Source organism: Rhinoderma darwinii, unplaced genomic scaffold (genome assembly GCF_050947455.1).
Source record: "Rhinoderma darwinii isolate aRhiDar2 unplaced genomic scaffold, aRhiDar2.hap1 Scaffold_498, whole genome shotgun sequence".
NCBI lineage: Eukaryota > Metazoa > Chordata > Amphibia > Anura > Rhinodermatidae > Rhinoderma > Rhinoderma darwinii.
Window position 1 is genome coordinate 178,799 of NW_027464045.1, and position 17,322 is coordinate 196,120.

Consider the following 17,322-nt stretch of genomic DNA (forward strand, 5'->3'; position numbering starts at 1 on the left):
TGTTACCTGGAAGAATAACAAACTGTGCAAGGATGGAGGTTGTAGGAGCAAGGAGAACAAGTTGTCTGTAAAGTTGGTGGATGCCTATTTTCCATTTTGCAGTCCCTTGTCTCCCTCTTGTGGCCTCCTGGAGGCAACTAGCTGTGCAAAAAAAAGACAGCCTGGGGGCCGGCTGTTGCAGTGTTGCCCTCTCAGGCAACACTGATTGACTGACTGAGCCGCACCGTCTTATATAAAGTTCAGACGGAACTTTGCACGTGTCATAGTGGAGACCTCAGGAGCCAGAGCCAGCTTTCTGACATCATAATGGGGCCTCAGAGATAAAAGCCTGGGCCCAGGCAGTGTTGGTCAGTGCTGCTCAGCAGGCAGCACTGGACTGGATTAAAGCTGATACAAGGTGTGAAAGGAGAAGGGGTGGCAGTGGGCATGCACTTACTGCTGCTGCTGCTGCTGCTGCTGCTGCCAGTGTTTGCACGGCAGGAGGGCATTTGGGCGTTGCCAGGAAGGCGTTTTTATGTCGATTCCTCCTCTTTCAGCACTGCATTGTGGTGCAAGCAAAAGAAGCAAAACGCGCGGCACGTTCGGGTTATCGCTTCTCGGCCTTTTGGCTAAGATCAAGTGTAGTATCTGTTCTTATCAGTTTAATATCTGATACGTCCCCTATCTGGGGACCTTATATTAAATGGATTTTTAGAACAGGGAGATGGAAATAGAGCTTGCTCTGTCCACTCCACGCATTGACCTGGTATTGCAGTATTTCCAGGACCGGTGCACCCTTTCCTTATGTGTTTACTAAAATCAGATTCCAAAAGTGCTTTTTGTGTTTGCCATTGTTTTTGTCTTTCGGATGGGATCTCCCCTTTTAATCCCATTATTTCAACACCTGTTGGACAATGCATTTGTACAGTCATGTGTGATAATGAGCTAATTTATTAAATGCAATTAATTAATACATTGCCACCTCTTGTTTTGTGTCGTCTGTGTTTCTGTGTTTCCGGCATTTCACATTGGAACAGCTCATTCACCTTCCTTGTCTTCTCTCCGCCCTCCCTCCTAGGTAGGTTAAAGAGCTGCACCTGAGCCAGCCACTGATTGATGCAGCACCATAGTCAAATAGTGGAGTGGAGTAGGGGAACAGCAAACAGCCATTAAAGCAGCCAGCCCGCCCGCCCGCCCGTCACAATGGACCTAGCTGTGTACACTAGATGGATGTGATGGAATGTACTGTGGTCCCTACATTTCAAGAAGAAGTAAGAATTGCAGTTGCAACAAACCCTTGCTTGCCTACAAAGAGAGCAGCAATTTGGATTTGTTACTATGTTACCTGGAAGAATAACAAACTGTGCAAGGATGGAGGTTGTAGGAGCAAGGAGAACAAGTTGTCTGTAAAGTTGGTGGATGCCTATTTTCCATTTTGCAGTCCCTTGTCTCCCTCTTGTGGCCTCCTGGAGGCAACTAGCTGTGCAAAAAAAAGACAGCCTGGGGGCCGGCTGTTGCAGTGTTGCCCTCTCAGGCAACACTGAGTGACTGACTGAGCCGCACCGTCTTATATAAAGTTCAGACGGAACTTTGCACGTGTCATAGTGGAGACCTCAGGAGCCAGAGCCAGCTTTCTGACATCATAATGGGGCCTCAGAGATAAAAGCCTGGGCCCAGGCAGTGTTGGTCAGTGCTGCTCAGCAGGCAGCACTGGACTGGATTAAAGCTGATACAAGGTGTGAAAGGAGAAGGGGTGGCAGTGGGCATGCACTTACTGCTGCTGCTGCTGCTGCTGCTGCTGCTGCTGCTGCCAGTGTTTGCACGGCAGGAGGGCATTTGGGCGTTGCCAGGAAGGCGTTTTTATGTCGATTCCTCCTCTTTCAGCACTGCATTGTGGTGCAAGCAAAAGAAGCAAAACGCGCGGCACGTTCGGGTTATCGCTTCTCGGCCTTTTGGCTAAGATCAAGTGTAGTATCTGTTCTTATCAGTTTAATATCTGATACGTCCCCTATCTGGGGACCATATATTAAATGGATTTTTAGAACAGGGAGATGGAAATAGAGCTTGCTCTGTCCACTCCACGCATTGACCTGGTATTGCAGTATTTCCAGGACCGGTGCACCCTTTCCTTATGTGTTTACTAAAATCAGATTCCAAAAGTGCTTTTTGTGTTTGCCATTGTTTTTGTCTTTCGGATGGGATCTCCCCTTTTAATCCCATTATTTCAACACCTGTTGGACAATGCATTTGTACAGTCATGTGTGATAATGAGCTAATTTATTAAATGCAATTAATTAATACATTGCCACCTCTTGTTTTGTGTCGTCTGTGTTTCTGTGTTTCCGGCATTTCACATTGGAACAGCTCATTCACCTTCCTTGTCTTCTCTCCGCCCTCCCTCCTAGGTAGGTTAAAGAGCTGCACCTGAGCCAGCCACTGATTGATGCAGCACCATAGTCAAATAGTGGAGTGGAGTAGGGGAACAGCAAACAGCCATTAAAGCAGCCAGCCCGCCCGCCCGCCCGCCCGCCCGTCACAATGGACCTACCTGTGTACACTAGATGGATGTGATGGAATGTACTGTGGTCCCTACATTTCAAGAAGAAGTAAGAATTGCAGTTGCAACAAACCCTTGCTTGCCTACAAAGAGAGCAGCAATTTGGATTTGTTACTATGTTACCTGGAAGAATAACAAACTGTGCAAGGATGGAGGTTGTAGGAGCAAGGAGAACAAGTTGTCTGTAAAGTTGGTGGATGCCTATTTTCCATTTTGCAGTCCCTTGTCTCCCTCTTGTGGCCTCCTGGAGGCAACTAGCTGTGCAAAAAAAAGACAGCCTGGGGGCCGGCTGTTGCAGTGTTGCCCTCTCAGGCAACACTGAGTGACTGACTGAGCCGCACCGTCTTATATAAAGTTCAGACGGAACTTTGCACGTGTCATAGTGGAGACCTCAGGAGCCAGAGCCAGCTTTCTGACATCATAATGGGGCCTCAGAGATAAAAGCCTGGGCCCAGGCAGTGTTGGTCAGTGCTGCTCAGCAGGCAGCACTGGACTGGATTAAAGCTGATACAAGGTGTGAAAGGAGAAGGGGTGGCAGTGGGCATGAACTTACTGCTGCTGCTGCTGCTGCTGCTGCTGCCAGTGTTTGCACGGCAGGAGGGCATTTGGGCGTTGCCAGGAAGGCGTTTTTATGTCGATTCCTCCTCTTTCAGCACTGCATTGTGGTGCAAGCAAAAGAAGCAAAACGCGCGGCACGTTCGGGTTATCGCTTCTCGGCCTTTTGGCTAAGATCAAGTGTAGTATCTGTTCTTATCAGTTTAATATCTGATACGTCTCCTATCTGGGGACCATATATTAAATGGATTTTTAGAACAGGGAGATGGAAATAGAGCTTGCTCTGTCCACTCCACGCATTGACCTGGTATTGCAGTATTTCCAGGACCGGTGCACCCTTTCCTTATGTGTTTACTAAAATCAGATTCCAAAAGTGCTTTTTGTGTTTGCCATTGTTTTTGTCTTTCGGATGGGATCTCCCCTTTTAATCCCATTATTTCAACACCTGTTGGACAATGCATTTGTACAGTCATGTGTGATAATGAGCTAATTTATTAAATGCAATTAATTAATACATTGCCACCTCTTGTTTTGTGTCGTCTGTGTTTCTGTGTTTCCGGCATTTCACATTGGAACAGCTCATTCACCTTCCTTGTCTTCTCTCCGCCCTCCCTCCTAGGTAGGTTAAAGAGCTGCACCTGAGCCAGCCACTGATTGATGCAGCACCATAGTCAAATAGTGGAGTGGAGTAGGGGAACAGCAAACAGCCATTAAAGCAGCCAGCCCGCCCGCCCGCCCGCCCGTCACAATGGACCTACCTGTGTACACTAGATGGATGTGATGGAATGTACTGTGGTCCCTACATTTCAAGAAGAAGTAAGAATTGCAGTTGCAACAAACCCTTGCTTGCCTACAAAGAGAGCAGCAATTTGGATTTGTTACTATGTTACCTGGAAGAATAACAAACTGTGCAAGGATGGAGGTTGTAGGAGCAAGGAGAACAAGTTGTCTGTAAAGTTGGTGGATGCCTATTTTCCATTTTGCAGTCCCTTGTCTCCCTCTTGTGGCCTCCTGGAGGCAACTAGCTGTGCAAAAAAAAGACAGCCTGGGGGCCGGCTGTTGCAGTGTTGCCCTCTCAGGCAACACTGAGTGACTGACTGAGCCGCACCGTCTTATATAAAGTTCAGACGGAACTTTGCACGTGTCATAGTGGAGACCTCAGGAGCCAGAGCCAGCTTTCTGACATCATAATGGGGCCTCAGAGATAAAAGCCTGGGCCCAGGCAGTGTTGGTCAGTGCTGCTCAGCAGGCAGCACTGGACTGGATTAAAGCTGATACAAGGTGTGAAAGGAGAAGGGGTGGCAGTGGGCATGCACTTACTGCTGCTGCTGCTGCCAGTGTTTGCACGGCAGGGGGGCATTTGGGCGTTGCCAGGAAGGCGTTTTTATGTCGATTCCTCCTCTTTCAGCACTGCATTGTGGTGCAAGCAAAAGAAGCAAAACGCGCGGCACGTTCGGGTTATCGCTTCTCGGCCTTTTGGCTAAGATCAAGTGTAGTATCTGTTCTTATCAGTTTAATATCTGATACGTCCCCTATCTGGGGACCATATATTAAATGGATTTTTAGAACAGGGAGATGGAAATAGAGCTTGCTCTGTCCACTCCACGCATTGACCTGGTATTGCAGTATTTCCAGGACCGGTGCACCCTTTCCTTATGTGTTTACTAAAATCAGATTCCAAAAGTGCTTTTTGTGTTTGCCATTGTTTTTGTCTTTCGGATGGGATCTCCCCTTTTAATCCCATTATTTCAACACCTGTTGGACAATGCATTTGTACAGTCATGTGTGATAATGAGCTAATTTATTAAATGCAATTAATTAATACATTGCCACCTCTTGTTTTGTGTCGTCTGTGTTTCTGTGTTTCCGGCATTTCACATTGGAACAGCTCATTCACCTTCCTTGTCTTCTCTCCGCCCTCCCTCCTAGGTAGGTTAAAGAGCTGCACCTGAGCCAGCCACTGATTGATGCAGCACCATAGTCAAATAGTGGAGTGGAGTAGGGGAACAGCAAACAGCCATTAAAGCAGCCAGCCCACCCGCCCGCCCGCCCGTCACAATGGACCTACCTGTGTACACTAGATGGATGTGATGGAATGTACTGTGGTCCCTACATTTCAAGAAGAAGTAAGAATTGCAGTTGCAACAAACCCTTGCTTGCCTACAAAGAGAGCAGCAATTTGGATTTGTTACTATGTTACCTGGAAGAATAACAAACTGTGCAAGGATGGAGGTTGTAGGAGCAAGGAGAACAAGTTGTCTGTAAAGTTGGTGGATGCCTATTTTCCATTTTGCAGTCCCTTGTCTCCCTCTTGTGGCCTCCTGGAGGCAACTAGCTGTGCAAAAAAAAGACAGCCTGGGGGCCGGCTGTTGCAGTGTTGCCCTCTCAGGCAACACTGAGTGACTGACTGAGCCGCACCGTCTTATATAAAGTTCAGACGGAACTTTGCACGTGTCATAGTGGAGACCTCAGGAGCCAGAGCCAGCTTTCTGACATCATAATGGGGCCTCAGAGATAAAAGCCTGGGCCCAGGCAGTGTTGGTCAGTGCTGCTCAGCAGGCAGCACTGGACTGGATTAAAGCTGATACAAGGTGTGAAAGGAGAAGGGGTGGCAGTGGGCATGCACTTACTGCTGCTGCTGCTGCTGCTGCTGCTGCTGCCAGTGTTTGCACGGCAGGAGGGCATTTGGGCGTTGCCAGGAAGGCGTTTTTATGTCGATTCCTCCTCTTTCAGCACTGCATTGTGGTGCAAGCAAAAGAAGCAAAACGCGCGGCACGTTCGGGTTATCGCTTCTCGGCCTTTTGGCTAAGATCAAGTGTAGTATCTGTTCTTATCAGTTTAATATCTGATACGTCCCCTATCTGGGGACCATATATTAAATGGATTTTTAGAACAGGGAGATGGAAATAGAGCTTGCTCTGTCCACTCCACGCATTGACCTGGTATTGCAGTATTTCCAGGACCGGTGCACCCTTTCCTTATGTGTTTACTAAAATCAGATTCCAAAAGTGCTTTTTGTGTTTGCCATTGTTTTTGTCTTTCGGATGGGATCTCCCCTTTTAATCCCATTATTTCAACACCTGTTGGACAATGCATTTGTACAGTCATGTGTGATAATGAGCTAATTTATTAAATGCAATTAATTAATACATTGCCACCTCTTGTTTTGTGTCGTCTGTGTTTCTGTGTTTCCGGCATTTCACATTGGAACAGCTCATTCACCTTCCTTGTCTTCTCTCCGCCCTCCCTCCTAGGTAGGTTAAAGAGCTGCACCTGAGCCAGCCACTGATTGATGCAGCACCATAGTCAAATAGTGGAGTGGAGTAGGGGAACAGCAAACAGCCATTAAAGCAGCCAGCCCACCCGCCCGCCCGCCCGTCACAATGGACCTACCTGTGTACACTAGATGGATGTGATGGAATGTACTGTGGTCCCTACATTTCAAGAAGAAGTAAGAATTGCAGTTGCAACAAACCCTTGCTTGCCTACAAAGAGAGCAGCAATTTGGATTTGTTACTATGTTACCTGGAAGAATAACAAACTGTGCAAGGATGGAGGTTGTAGGAGCAAGGAGAACAAGTTGTCTGTAAAGTTGGTGGATGCCTATTTTCCATTTTGCAGTCCCTTGTCTCCCTCTTGTGGCCTCCTGGAGGCAACTAGCTGTGCAAAAAAAAGACAGCCTGGGGGCCGGCTGTTGCAGTGTTGCCCTCTCAGGCAACACTGAGTGACTGACTGAGCCGCACCGTCTTATATAAAGTTCAGACGGAACTTTGCACGTGTCATAGTGGAGACCTCAGGAGCCAGAGCCAGCTTTCTGACATCATAATGGGGCCTCAGAGATAAAAGCCTGGGCCCAGGCAGTGTTGGTCAGTGCTGCTCAGCAGGCAGCACTGGACTGGATTAAAGCTGATACAAGGTGTGAAAGGAGAAGGGGTGGCAGTGGGCATGCACTTACTGCTGCTGCTGCTGCTGCTGCCAGTGTTTGCACGGCAGGAGGGCATTTGGGCGTTGCCAGGAAGGCGTTTTTATGTCGATTCCTCCTCTTTCAGCACTGCATTGTGGTGCAAGCAAAAGAAGCAAAACGCGCGGCACGTTCGGGTTATCGCTTCTCGGCCTTTTGGCTAAGATCAAGTGTAGTATCTGTTCTTATCAGTTTAATATCTGATACGTCCCCTATCTGGGGACCATATATTAAATGGATTTTTAGAACAGGGAGATGGAAATAGAGCTTGCTCTGTCCACTCCACGCATTGACCTGGTATTGCAGTATTTCCAGGACCGGTGCACCCTTTCCTTATGTGTTTACTAAAATCAGATTCCAAAAGTGCTTTTTGTGTTTGCCATTGTTTTTGTCTTTCGGATGGGATCTCCCCTTTTAATCCCATTATTTCAACACCTGTTGGACAATGCATTTGTACAGTCATGTGTGATAATGAGCTAATTTATTAAATGCAATTAATTAATACATTGCCACCTCTTGTTTTGTGTCGTCTGTGTTTCTGTGTTTCCGGCATTTCACATTGGAACAGCTCATTCACCTTCCTTGTCTTCTCTCCGCCCTCCCTCCTAGGTAGGTTAAAGAGCTGCACCTGAGCCAGCCACTGATTGATGCAGCACCATAGTCAAATAGTGGAGTGGAGTAGGGGAACAGCAAACAGCCATTAAAGCAGCCAGCCCACCCGCCCGCCCGCCCGTCACAATGGACCTACCTGTGTACACTAGATGGATGTGATGGAATGTACTGTGGTCCCTACATTTCAAGAAGAAGTAAGAATTGCAGTTGCAACAAACCCTTGCTTGCCTACAAAGAGAGCAGCAATTTGGATTTGTTACTATGTTACCTGGAAGAATAACAAACTGTGCAAGGATGGAGGTTGTAGGAGCAAGGAGAACAAGTTGTCTGTAAAGTTGGTGGATGCCTATTTTCCATTTTGCAGTCCCTTGTCTCCCTCTTGTGGCCTCCTGGAGGCAACTAGCTGTGCAAAAAAAAGACAGCCTGGGGGCCGGCTGTTGCAGTGTTGCCCTCTCAGGCAACACTGAGTGACTGACTGAGCCGCACCGTCTTATATAAAGTTCAGACGGAACTTTGCACGTGTCATAGTGGAGACCTCAGGAGCCAGAGCCAGCTTTCTGACATCATAATGGGGCCTCAGAGATAAAAGCCTGGGCCCAGGCAGTGTTGGTCAGTGCTGCTCAGCAGGCAGCACTGGACTGGATTAAAGCTGATACAAGGTGTGAAAGGAGAAGGGGTGGCAGTGGGCATGCACTTACTGCTGCTGCTGCTGCCAGTGTTTGCACGGCAGGAGGGCATTTGGGCGTTGCCAGGAAGGCGTTTTTATGTCGATTCCTCCTCTTTCAGCACTGCATTGTGGTGCAAGCAAAAGAAGCAAAACGCGCGGCACGTTCGGGTTATCGCTTCTCGGCCTTTTGGCTAAGATCAAGTGTAGTATCTGTTCTTATCAGTTTAATATCTGATACGTCCCCTATCTGGGGACCATATATTAAATGGATTTTTAGAACAGGGAGATTGAAATAGAGCTTGCTCTGTCCACTCCACGCATTGACCTGGTATTGCAGTATTTCCAGGACCGGTGCACCCTTTCCTTATGTGTTTACTAAAATCAGATTCCAAAAGTGCTTTTTGTGTTTGCCATTGTTTTTGTCTTTCGGATGGGATCTCCCCTTTTAATCCCATTATTTCAACACCTGTTGGACAATGCATTTGTACAGTCATGTGTGATAATGAGCTAATTTATTAAATGCAATTAATTAATACATTGCCACCTCTTGTTTTGTGTCGTCTGTGTTTCTGTGTTTCCGGCATTTCACATTGGAACAGCTCATTCACCTTCCTTGTCTTCTCTCCGCCCTCCCTCCTAGGTAGGTTAAAGAGCTGCACCTGAGCCAGCCACTGATTGATGCAGCACCATAGTCAAATAGTGGAGTGGAGTAGGGGAACAGCAAACAGCCATTAAAGCAGCCAGCCCACCCGCCCGCCCGCCCGTCACAATGGACCTACCTGTGTACACTAGATGGATGTGATGGAATGTACTGTGGTCCCTACATTTCAAGAAGAAGTAAGAATTGCAGTTGCAACAAACCCTTGCTTGCCTACAAACAGAGCAGCAATTTGGATTTGTTACTATGTTACCTGGAAGAATAACAAACTGTGCAAGGATGGAGGTTGTAGGAGCAAGGAGAACAAGTTGTCTGTAAAGTTGGTGGATGCCTATTTTCCATTTTGCAGTCCCTTGTCTCCCTCTTGTGGCCTCCTGGAGGCAACTAGCTGTGCAAAAAAAAGACAGCCTGGGGGCCGGCTGTTGCAGTGTTGCCCTCTCAGGCAACACTGAGTGACTGACTGAGCCGCACCGTCTTATATAAAGTTCAGACGGAACTTTGCACGTGTCATAGTGGAGACCTCAGGAGCCAGAGCCAGCTTTCTGACATCATAATGGGGCCTCAGAGATAAAAGCCTGGGCCCAGGCAGTGTTGGTCAGTGCTGCTCAGCAGGCAGCACTGGACTGGATTAAAGCTGATACAAGGTGTGAAAGGAGAAGGGGTGGCAGTGGGCATGCACTTACTGCTGCTGCTGCTGCTGCTGCCAGTGTTTGCATGGCAGGAGGGCATTTGGGCGTTGCCAGGAAGGCGTTTTTATGTCGATTCCTCCTCTTTCAGCACTGCATTGTGGTGCAAGCAAAAGAAGCAAAACGCGCGGCACGTTCGGGTTATCGCTTCTCGGCCTTTTGGCTAAGATCAAGTGTAGTATCTGTTCTTATCAGTTTAATATCTGATACGTCCCCTATCTGGGGACCATATATTAAATGGATTTTTAGAACAGGGAGATGGAAATAGAGCTTGCCCTGTCCACTCCACGCATTGACCTGGTATTGCAGTATTTCCAGGACCGGTGCACCCTTTCCTTATGTGTTTACTAAAATCAGATTCCAAAAGTGCTTTTTGTGTTTGCCATTGTTTTTGTCTTTCGGATGGGATCTCCCCTTTTAATCCCATTATTTCAACACCTGTTGGACAATGCATTTGTACAGTCATGTGTGATAATGAGCTAATTTATTAAATGCAATTAATTAATACATTGCCACCTCTTGTTTTGTGTCGTCTGTGTTTCTGTGTTTCCGGCATTTCACATTGGAACAGCTCATTCACCTTCCTTGTCTTCTCTCCGCCCTCCCTCCTAGGTAGGTTAAAGAGCTGCACCTGAGCCAGCCACTGATTGATGCAGCACCATAGTCAAATAGTGGAGTGGAGTAGGGGAACAGCAAACAGCCATTAAAGCAGCCAGCCCGCCCGCCCGCCCGCCCGTCACAATGGACCTACCTGTGTACACTAGATGGATGTGATGGAATGTACTGTGGTCCCTACATTTCAAGAAGAAGTAAGAATTGCAGTTGCAACAAACCCTTGCTTGCCTACAAAGAGAGCAGCAATTTGGATTTGTTACTATGTTACCTGGAAGAATAACAAACTGTGCAAGGATGGAGGTTGTAGGAGCAAGGAGAACAAGTTGTCTGTAAAGTTGGTGGATGCCTATTTTCCATTTTGCAGTCCCTTGTCTCCCTCTTGTGGCCTCCTGGAGGCAACTAGCTGTGCAAAAAAAAGACAGCCTGGGGGCCGGCTGTTGCAGTGTTGCCCTCTCAGGCAACACTGAGTGACTGACTGAGCCGCACCGTCTTATATAAAGTTCAGACGGAACTTTGCACGTGTCATAGTGGAGACCTCAGGAGCCAGAGCCAGCTTTCTGACATCATAATGGGGCCTCAGAGATAAAAGCCTGGGCCCAGGCAGTGTTGGTCAGTGCTGCTCAGCAGGCAGCACTGGACTGGATTAAAGCTGATACAAGGTGTGAAAGGAGAAGGGGTGGCAGTGGGCATGCACTTACTGCTGCTGCTGCTGCCAGTGTTTGCACGGCAGGAGGGCATTTGGGCGTTGCCAGGAAGGCGTTTTTATGTCGATTCCTCCTCTTTCAGCACTGCATTGTGGTGCAAGCAAAAGAAGCAAAACGCGCGGCACGTTCGGGTTATCGCTTCTCGGCCTTTTGGCTAAGATCAAGTGTAGTATCTGTTCTTATCAGTTTAATATCTGATACGTCCCCTATCTGGGGACCATATATTAAATGGATTTTTAGAACAGGGAGATGGAAATAGAGCTTGCTCTGTCCACTCCACGCATTGACCTGGTATTGCAGTATTTCCAGGACCGGTGCACCCTTTCCTTATGTGTTTACTAAAATCAGATTCCAAAAGTGCTTTTTGTGTTTGCCATTGTTTTTGTCTTTCGGATGGGATCTCCCCTTTTAATCCCATTATTTCAACACCTGTTGGACAATGCATTTGTACAGTCATGTGTGATAATGAGCTAATTTATTAAATGCAATTAATTAATACATTGCCACCTCTTGTTTTGTGTCGTCTGTGTTTCTGTGTTTCCGGCATTTCACATTGGAACAGCTCATTCACCTTCCTTGTCTTCTCTCCGCCCTCCCTCCTAGGTAGGTTAAAGAGCTGCACCTGAGCCAGCCACTGATTGATGCAGCACCATAGTCAAATAGTGGAGTGGAGTAGGGGAACAGCAAACAGCCATTAAAGCAGCCAGCCCGCCCGCCCGTCACAATGGACCTACCTGTGTACACTAGATGGATGTGATGGAATGTACTGTGGTCCCTACATTTCAAGAAGAAGTAAGAATTGCAGTTGCAACAAACCCTTGCTTGCCTACAAAGAGAGCAGCAATTTGGATTTGTTACTATGTTACCTGGAAGAATAACAAACTGTGCAAGGATGGAGGTTGTAGGAGCAAGGAGAACAAGTTGTCTGTAAAGTTGGTGGATGCCTATTTTCCATTTTGCAGTCCCTTGTCTCCCTCTTGTGGCCTCCTGGAGGCAACTAGCTGTGCAAAAAAAAGACAGCCTGGGGGCCGGCTGTTGCAGTGTTGCCCTCTCAGGCAACACTGAGTGACTGACTGAGCCGCACCGTCTTATATAAAGTTCAGACGGAACTTTGCACGTGTCATAGTGGAGACCTCAGGAGCCAGAGCCAGCTTTCTGACATCATAATGGGGCCTCAGAGATAAAAGCCTGGGCCCAGGCAGTGTTGGTCAGTGCTGCTCAGCAGGCAGCACTGGACTGGATTAAAGCTGATACAAGGTGTGAAAGGAGAAGGGGTGGCAGTGGGCATGCACTTACTGCTGCTGCTGCTGCTGCTGCTGCCAGTGTTTGCACGGCAGGAGGGCATTTGGGCGTTGCCAGGAAGGCGTTTTTATGTCGATTCCTCCTCTTTCAGCACTGCATTGTGGTGCAAGCAAAAGAAGCAAAACGCGCGGCACGTTCGGGTTATCGCTTCTCGGCCTTTTGGCTAAGATCAAGTGTAGTATCTGTTCTTATCAGTTTAATATCTGATACGTCCCCTATCTGGGGACCATATATTAAATGGATTTTTAGAACAGGGAGATGGAAATAGAGCTTGCTCTGTCCACTCCACGCATTGACCTGGTATTGCAGTATTTCCAGGACCGGTGCACCCTTTCCTTATGTGTTTACTAAAATCAGATTCCAAAAGTGCTTTTTGTGTTTGCCATTGTTTTTGTCTTTCGGATGGGATCTCCCCTTTTAATCCCATTATTTCAACACCTGTTGGACAATGCATTTGTACAGTCATGTGTGATAATGAGCTAATTTATTAAATGCAATTAATTAATACATTGCCACCTCTTGTTTTGTGTCGTCTGTGTTTCTGTGTTTCCGGCATTTCACATTGGAACAGCTCATTCACCTTCCTTGTCTTCTCTCCGCCCTCCCTCCTAGGTAGGTTAAAGAGCTGCACCTGAGCCAGCCACTGATTGATGCAGCACCATAGTCAAATAGTGGAGTGGAGTAGGGGAACAGCAAACAGCCATTAAAGCAGCCCGCCCGCCCGCCCGTCACAATGGACCTACCTGTGTACACTAGATGGATGTGATGGAATGTACTGTGGTCCCTACATTTCAAGAAGAAGTAAGAATTGCAGTTGCAACAAACCCTTGCTTGCCTACAAAGAGAGCAGCAATTTGGATTTGTTACTATGTTACCTGGAAGAATAACAAACTGTGCAAGGATGGAGGTTGTAGGAGCAAGGAGAACAAGTTGTCTGTAAAGTTGGTGGATGCCTATTTTCCATTTTGCAGTCCCTTGTCTCCCTCTTGTGGCCTCCTGGAGGCAACTAGCTGTGCAAAAAAAAGACAGCCTGGGGGCCGGCTGTTGCAGTGTTGCCCTCTCAGGCAACACTGAGTGACTGACTGAGCCGCACCGTCTTATATAAAGTTCAGATGGAACTTTGCACGTGTCATAGTGGAGACCTCAGGAGCCAGAGCCAGCTTTCTGACATCATAATGGGGCCTCAGAGATAAAAGCCTGGGCCCAGGCAGTGTTGGTCAGTGCTGCTCAGCAGGCAGCACTGGACTGGATTAAAGCTGATACAAGGTGTGAAAGGAGAAGGGGTGGCAGTGGGCATGCACTTACTGCTGCTGCTGCTGCTGCTGCTGCCAGTGTTTGCACGGCAGGAGGGCATTTGGGCGTTGCCAGGAAGGCGTTTTTATGTCGATTCCTCCTCTTTCAGCACTGCATTGTGGTGCAAGCAAAAGAAGCAAAACGCGCGGCACGTTCGGGTTATCGCTTCTCGGCCTTTTGGCTAAGATCAAGTGTAGTATCTGTTCTTATCAGTTTAATATCTGATACGTCCCCTATCTGGGGACCATATATTAAATGGATTTTTAGAACAGGGAGATGGAAATAGAGCTTGCTCTGTCCACTCCACGCATTGACCTGGTATTGCAGTATTTCCAGGACCGGTGCACCCTTTCCTTATGTGTTTACTAAAATCAGATTCCAAAAGTGCTTTTTGTGTTTGCCATTGTTTTTGTCTTTCGGATGGGATCTCCCCTTTTAATCCCATTATTTCAACACCTGTTGGACAATGCATTTGTACAGTCATGTGTGATAATGAGCTAATTTATTAAATGCAATTAATTAATACATTGCCACCTCTTGTTTTGTGTCGTCTGTGTTTCTGTGTTTCCGGCATTTCACATTGGAACAGCTCATTCACCTTCCTTGTCTTCTCTCCGCCCTCCCTCCTAGGTAGGTTAAAGAGCTGCACCTGAGCCAGCCACTGATTGATGCAGCACCATAGTCAAATAGTGGAGTGGAGTAGGGGAACAGCAAACAGCCATTAAAGCAGCCAGCCCGCCCGCCCGCCCGCCCGTCACAATGGACCTACCTGTGTACACTAGATGGATGTGATGGAATGTACTGTGGTCCCTACATTTCAAGAAGAAGTAAGAATTGCAGTTGCAACAAACCCTTGCTTGCCTACAAAGAGAGCAGCAATTTGGATTTGTTACTATGTTACCTGGAAGAATAACAAACTGTGCAAGGATGGAGGTTGTAGGAGCAAGGAGAACAAGTTGTCTGTAAAGTTGGTGGATGCCTATTTTCCATTTTGCAGTCCCTTGTCTCCCTCTTGTGGCCTCCTGGAGGCAACTAGCTGTGCAAAAAAAAGACAGCCTGGGGGCCGGCTGTTGCAGTGTTGCCCTCTCAGGCAACACTGAGTGACTGACTGAGCCGCACCGTCTTATATAAAGTTCAGACGGAACTTTGCACGTGTCATAGTGGAGACCTCAGGAGCCAGAGCCAGCTTTCTGACATCATAATGGGGCCTCAGAGATAAAAGCCTGGGCCCAGGCAGTGTTGGTCAGTGCTGCTCAGCAGGCAGCACTGGACTGGATTAAAGCTGATACAAGGTGTGAAAGGAGAAGGGGTGGCAGTGGGCATGCACTTACTGCTGCTGCTGCTGCTGCTGCTGCTGCTGCTGCCAGTGTTTGCACGGCAGGAGGGCATTTGGGCGTTGCCAGGAAGGCGTTTTTATGTCGATTCCTCCTCTTTCAGCACTGCATTGTGGTGCAAGCAAAAGAAGCAAAACGCGCGGCACGTTCGGGTTATCGCTTCTCGGCCTTTTGGCTAAGATCAAGTGTAGTATCTGTTCTTATCAGTTTAATATCTGATACGTCCCCTATCTGGGGACCATATATTAAATGGATTTTTAGAACAGGGAGATGGAAATAGAGCTTGCTCTGTCCACTCCACGCATTGACCTGGTATTGCAGTATTTCCAGGACCGGTGCACCCTTTCCTTATGTGTTTACTAAAATCAGATTCCAAAAGTGCTTTTTGTGTTTGCCATTGTTTTTGTCTTTCGGATGGGATCTCCCCTTTTAATCCCATTATTTCAACACCTGTTGGACAATGCATTTGTACAGTCATGTGTGATAATGAGCTAATTTATTAAATGCAATTAATTAATACATTGCCACCTCTTGTTTTGTGTCGTCTGTGTTTCTGTGTTTCCGGCATTTCACATTGGAACAGCTCATTCACCTTCCTTGTCTTCTCTCCGCCCTCCCTCCTAGGTAGGTTAAAGAGCTGCACCTGAGCCAGCCACTGATTGATGCAGCACCATAGTCAAATAGTGGAGTGGAGTAGGGGAACAGCAAACAGCCATTAAAGCAGCCAGCCCGCCCGCCCGCCCGCCCGTCACAATGGACCTACCTGTGTACACTAGATGGATGTGATGGAATGTACTGTGGTCCCTACATTTCAAGAAGAAGTAAGAATTGCAGTTGCAACAAACCCTTGCTTGCCTACAAAGAGAGCAGCAATTTGGATTTGCTACTATGTTACCTGGAAGAATAACAAACTGTGCAAGGATGGAGGTTGTAGGAGCAAGGAGAACAAGTTGTCTGTAAAGTTGGTGGATGCCTATTTTCCATTTTGCAGTCCCTTGTCTCCCTCTTGTGGCCTCCTGGAGGCAACTAGCTGTGCAAAAAAAAGACAGCCTGGGGGCCGGCTGTTGCAGTGTTGCCCTCTCAGGCAACACTGAGTGACTGACTGAGCCGCACCGTCTTATATAAAGTTCAGACGGAACTTTGCACGTGTCATAGTGGAGACCTCAGGAGCCAGAGCCAGCTTTCTGACATCATAATGGGGCCTCAGAGATAAAAGCCTGGGCCCATGCAGTGTTGGTCAGTGCTGCTCAGCAGGCAGCACTGGACTGGATTAAAGCTGATACAAGGTGTTAAAGGAGAAGGGGTGGCAGTGGGCATGCACTTACTGCTGCTGCTGCTGCTGCTGCTGCTGCTGCTGCCAGTGTTTGCACGGCAGGAGGGCATTTGGGCGTTGCCAGGAAGGCGTTTTTATGTCGATTCCTCCTCTTTCAGCACTGCATTGTGGTGCAAGCAAAAGAAGCAAAACGCGCGGCACGTTCGGGTTATCGCTTCTCGGCCTTTTGGCTAAGATCAAGTGTAGTATCTGTTCTTATCAGTTTAATATCTGATACGTCCCCTATCTGGGGACCATATATTAAATGGATTTTTAGAACAGGGAGATGGAAATAGAGCTTGCTCTGTCCACTCCACGCATTGACCTGGTATTGCAGTATTTCCAGGACCGGTGCACCCTTTCCTTATGTGTTTACTAAAATCAGATTCCAAAAGTGCTTTTTGTGTTTGCCATTGTTTTTGTCTTTCGGATGGGATCTCCCCTTTTAATCCCATTATTTCAACACCTGTTGGACAATGCATTTGTACAGTCATGTGTGATAATGAGCTAATTTATTAAATGCAATTAATTAATACATTGCCACCTCTTGTTTTGTGTCGTCTGTGTTTCTGTGTTTCCGGCATTTCACATTGGAACAGCTCATTCACCTTCCTTGTCTTCTCTCCGCCCTCCCTCCTAGGTAGGTTAAAGAGCTGCACCTGAGCCAGCCACTGATTGATGCAGCACCATAGTCAAATAGTGGAGTGGAGTAGGGGAACAGCAAACAGCCATTAAAGCAGCCAGCCCGCCCGCCCGCCCGCCCGTCACAATGGACCTACCTGTGTACACTAGATGGATGTGATGGAATGTACTGTGGTCCCTACATTTCAAGAAGAAGTAAGAATTGCAGTTGCAACAAACCCTTGCTTGCCTACAAAGAGAGCAGCAATTTGGATTTGTTACTATGTTACCTGGAAGAATAACAAACTGTGCAAGGATGGAGGTTGTAGGAGCAAGGAGAACAAGTTGTCTGTAAAGTTGGTGGATGCCTATTTTCCATTTTGCAGTCCCTTGTCTCCCTCTTGTGGCCTCCTGGAGGCAACTAGCTGTGCAAAAAAAAGACAGCCTGGGGGCCGGCTGTTGCAGT

At 47.5% G+C, this 17,322-nt stretch overlaps 13 non-coding genes across 13 annotated transcripts; all 13 read left to right on the forward strand.

Annotated features, from left to right (window-relative positions):
- Window positions 1–588: 588 nt before the first annotated feature.
- Window positions 589–779, forward strand: LOC142720369 (U2 spliceosomal RNA). Its single transcript, XR_012873158.1, has one exon. It is a non-coding gene; the product is annotated as a U2 spliceosomal RNA (small nuclear RNA).
- A 1,136-nt stretch (window positions 780–1,915) lies between these two features.
- On the forward strand, window positions 1,916–2,106 carry LOC142720347 (U2 spliceosomal RNA). Its single transcript, XR_012873136.1, has one exon. It is a non-coding gene; the product is annotated as a U2 spliceosomal RNA (small nuclear RNA).
- A 1,135-nt stretch (window positions 2,107–3,241) lies between these two features.
- On the forward strand, window positions 3,242–3,432 carry LOC142720385 (U2 spliceosomal RNA). The gene has a single exon (XR_012873173.1). It is a non-coding gene; the product is annotated as a U2 spliceosomal RNA (small nuclear RNA).
- A 1,119-nt stretch (window positions 3,433–4,551) lies between these two features.
- LOC142720348 (U2 spliceosomal RNA) lies at window positions 4,552–4,742 on the forward strand. Its single transcript, XR_012873137.1, has one exon. It is a non-coding gene; the product is annotated as a U2 spliceosomal RNA (small nuclear RNA).
- A 1,134-nt stretch (window positions 4,743–5,876) lies between these two features.
- LOC142720349 (U2 spliceosomal RNA) lies at window positions 5,877–6,067 on the forward strand. Its single transcript, XR_012873138.1, has one exon. It is a non-coding gene; the product is annotated as a U2 spliceosomal RNA (small nuclear RNA).
- A 1,125-nt stretch (window positions 6,068–7,192) lies between these two features.
- Window positions 7,193–7,383, forward strand: LOC142720350 (U2 spliceosomal RNA). The gene has a single exon (XR_012873139.1). It is a non-coding gene; the product is annotated as a U2 spliceosomal RNA (small nuclear RNA).
- A 1,119-nt stretch (window positions 7,384–8,502) lies between these two features.
- LOC142720389 (U2 spliceosomal RNA) lies at window positions 8,503–8,693 on the forward strand. The gene has a single exon (XR_012873177.1). It is a non-coding gene; the product is annotated as a U2 spliceosomal RNA (small nuclear RNA).
- Window positions 8,694–9,818: 1,125 nt separating this feature from the next.
- Window positions 9,819–10,009, forward strand: LOC142720391 (U2 spliceosomal RNA). The gene has a single exon (XR_012873180.1). It is a non-coding gene; the product is annotated as a U2 spliceosomal RNA (small nuclear RNA).
- A 1,119-nt stretch (window positions 10,010–11,128) lies between these two features.
- Window positions 11,129–11,319, forward strand: LOC142720352 (U2 spliceosomal RNA). The gene has a single exon (XR_012873140.1). It is a non-coding gene; the product is annotated as a U2 spliceosomal RNA (small nuclear RNA).
- Window positions 11,320–12,439: 1,120 nt separating this feature from the next.
- On the forward strand, window positions 12,440–12,630 carry LOC142720353 (U2 spliceosomal RNA). The gene has a single exon (XR_012873141.1). It is a non-coding gene; the product is annotated as a U2 spliceosomal RNA (small nuclear RNA).
- A 1,120-nt stretch (window positions 12,631–13,750) lies between these two features.
- On the forward strand, window positions 13,751–13,941 carry LOC142720355 (U2 spliceosomal RNA). Its single transcript, XR_012873143.1, has one exon. It is a non-coding gene; the product is annotated as a U2 spliceosomal RNA (small nuclear RNA).
- A 1,137-nt stretch (window positions 13,942–15,078) lies between these two features.
- On the forward strand, window positions 15,079–15,269 carry LOC142720356 (U2 spliceosomal RNA). Its single transcript, XR_012873144.1, has one exon. It is a non-coding gene; the product is annotated as a U2 spliceosomal RNA (small nuclear RNA).
- Window positions 15,270–16,406: 1,137 nt separating this feature from the next.
- LOC142720357 (U2 spliceosomal RNA) lies at window positions 16,407–16,597 on the forward strand. Its single transcript, XR_012873146.1, has one exon. It is a non-coding gene; the product is annotated as a U2 spliceosomal RNA (small nuclear RNA).
- The last annotated feature ends 725 nt before the right edge of the window (window positions 16,598–17,322 follow it).